This window comes from Pteropus alecto, unplaced genomic scaffold (assembly GCF_000325575.1).
Source record: "Pteropus alecto unplaced genomic scaffold, ASM32557v1 scaffold7, whole genome shotgun sequence".
Taxonomy (NCBI): domain Eukaryota; kingdom Metazoa; phylum Chordata; class Mammalia; order Chiroptera; family Pteropodidae; genus Pteropus; species Pteropus alecto.
The window spans coordinates 28,020,542-28,023,413 of record NW_006494614.1 but is presented as its reverse complement, the minus strand read 5'-3'; the positions used below and the strand labels follow the sequence as shown (position 1 = coordinate 28,023,413).

General features: G+C 34.7%; 1 protein-coding gene across 1 annotated transcript in view; it reads right to left on the bottom strand.

Annotated features, from left to right (window-relative positions):
* The window catches only part of LGSN (lengsin, lens protein with glutamine synthetase domain), a 152,374-nt gene that overhangs the window by 11,638 nt on the left and 137,864 nt on the right, over positions 1-2,872 (bottom strand). The gene's annotated exons all lie outside the window — the stretch shown is intronic.

The following is a 2,872-nucleotide window of genomic DNA, read 5'->3' as shown; positions in this document are numbered from 1 at the left end:
ATCAATTGCATAAACTAATACAATTGTTTTGAATAAAAGAACTTAAACCATCATTTAGTATCTTGTCTATTCTCCTTCTCTTCCTCAAATACAACTTGACCATGTTTGGTTAAGAGTTGCTATTGTTGCCACTGTTAGCCACACAGTCTGAGTGGCAGCTGCCAAGTGGCAGTTCATCCTGGTGTTGGAGGAAGGCAAGAGGAAGTGTTCAGGGTTAAGTGCAGAATCATTACTGGAAGGCTTGGAGGCTTACAGCAGGCAGGCCTACAAAGGGGCTGTCAGCAAAGGATGGGTACAGGAATTTTCCTTATACTGCTAGACCAATGGGGAGGCCCAAGGGTGTCACACTACCACTTCTTTGTATTGATTGCTAACGCAAGCTGGAAAGCCTCACTGTGGAAGGGATTTATAGTGAAATGTGGCCATTGCTTATTTTTGACGTTTTTTCAGCACTCCTTCTCCAAAGCAACCAGAATTTATTTGATTAAAAAGCAGCTAATTAATCTGTTTGAGCTTGATGTGGAAATGAACCATGTCAAATTTCAGGTCAAGTTGCTTTCCTTTGCAGAATGTTTGCTTAAGTTTTCGATGTGTACGTCATCAGATTATAGGCCATAGAAAGTTTATTTGTCCTCAATATTCTAACCTACATGGTGGCATAGCTATTGTTCTAAAATTGCTCTTAAATGTAAACCTAATTTTTCCTACAAATAAGAAAAGTGTAACTTTGTATGTGTAAAATAGATATCATCCTCAAATTATTTTGTAGCTTAAGAAAATGTAAAGAAAAACATTTTTAAACAAAATAACCAAACATTTACACTCTAATTAAAATCTTTGACAGGATCCCTTGATAGACCTGTTTAGGGCTATTTTTAGCAGGAAGTTGGACAGTAAGGCAGGGGTTGTAGGTGAAGAGTTCAGGTGTCTCTACATCAATAGTAGACAGAATCGCCCCTACAATCCCAGGACACAAAAGCTAACGCACACACACAAACTTTTTTAAGCTGACGCTGGTATTTTTAATATTTCTTACAAGCTCCTCATTGTTGTTTGAGGGGAGAGGAAAGTGGCAGAGTCAGGGTCAAAACTATATTCTCAAATGTTTTGAGCTATTGACTCTTGAAGAACAGGTTCCGAGAAGTTCCATATCTGCGGGCAAATTATATAAATACATGACCAAAGTGATTGCTGAGGCACAGCCGTACTCATTTGTCAATAAAACCAATTCAGCCACTGAAGATGAAAAGAGGAAAAAAATAATTTCACTTTTTTGTGTTTATATGTAATTCTGGTATATTATTTTTGATTCTTATTAACAAAGGTATATTTCTTAAGATAAAGACTTTTTGTTATTTTAAAGTTTCGCTTCCTAGAAAATTGTGTTTTCTTTCACTCCAGATAATCATATTTGGATTATCCGAAACTTATCATGAGATAGTAGGATTTTTTAGTCGTTTGTGATTTTATTCAAATATTAGTGTAAATTTCCCCAATACATTTCTGATAGAATTCTGACAGTGACATGCTAGCCTATATAGTACATATTCATCATTTCTCAATTTTCATTATCAGTAATATACCTCATATAATTATATTTTTGGTAAATATTTTTATATATACATGGCTCTATTTTTTTAAGAAGTCTTGTTTAGAAAATGAAATACTTGGCCAGGTATATAAATATCAACAGAAACTGAGCAGACTAACATTTGTACTAGTTTGACGCATTAGGGATCCCCTCATATACAGATCGAAGGAATCAAAAAAGATGAACTTTAAGATTTCCTCCAGCTTCAAACTCTAACATACAACTGAATTAACTGAGTGCTACAAAGTGCTACAATTGAGCACTTTGTCAGGCCCATTTCCTCAGCATAACTACCCTGAGGTAGTAGAATCACTATTTTACAAATGAGAAAAGTGAGACCCAGAATCACTTGCCCAGGGGCACAAGTGAATGGAAGATGCAGTTTATAAACAGGTCTTACTATTTTCGAGCCATTCTGCTTCCTAAACGCCAGAGACTTGAGCCCAGAGAAAGTTAATTTTAGTAACATTCACCTGCCTACATATAAACCACACCAAAAGGGAAAGATTCTTAAGAAGACAACAAAGACAATTCACCTAGTCACTAAGCTGAAAATTCCATCAATAAAATCCAAGAACTAAGTCACAGTACATGTCTCTGACTCCATAATAAATGCTTAAAAAATATTGTTTTCAGATAAAGAATATATTTAGTTCAGTCCTTTGATTTTTCTCTTATATACTAGTATGTTCAGAGTATAGACATAGCTTTAACAGCTGAAACAAATTTAGTGGATCCTTGGTTTATTCACCTCTACTAGAGTATTTTTATTCTCCTTACTCTTCCAATTATACTTAGTTACAATGTGAATGATGTTCCAGTAAAAAATCTACTAGCCAAGATTCATGTGGTTTGGGTTCTAATTCTGAGTTCCCACTAATTAGCAAGTCTTTCTGAAGCCTTGGTATTTTCATTTATAAACACTACCATAAATACAATCATACTCAGTAAATATATTAACTTTTCACAAGTATTTCATAACCAGACAATATTTTATGTTTCATTTAATACTCAGAAGTCATCCAGGAAACATTTATTATTACCTACATTTTTGCCAAGGCAGAAATATGTCCACAGGGGTTAAGTGATTTGTTCAAGGTCATATGACAGCCAAGGAAGAATGGGAATTATTTGGGAAGCTTCCCACATTGCCATAGCCTGACAATTGAACTAGATGGAATTCCAGTTCTATTGTGTAATGTTATCTGTGTGACTCATAAAAACTTGTTCACTCGACTTCCTCAATTATATTTTCTTTTACAATTGTATTTTTGTTATCAC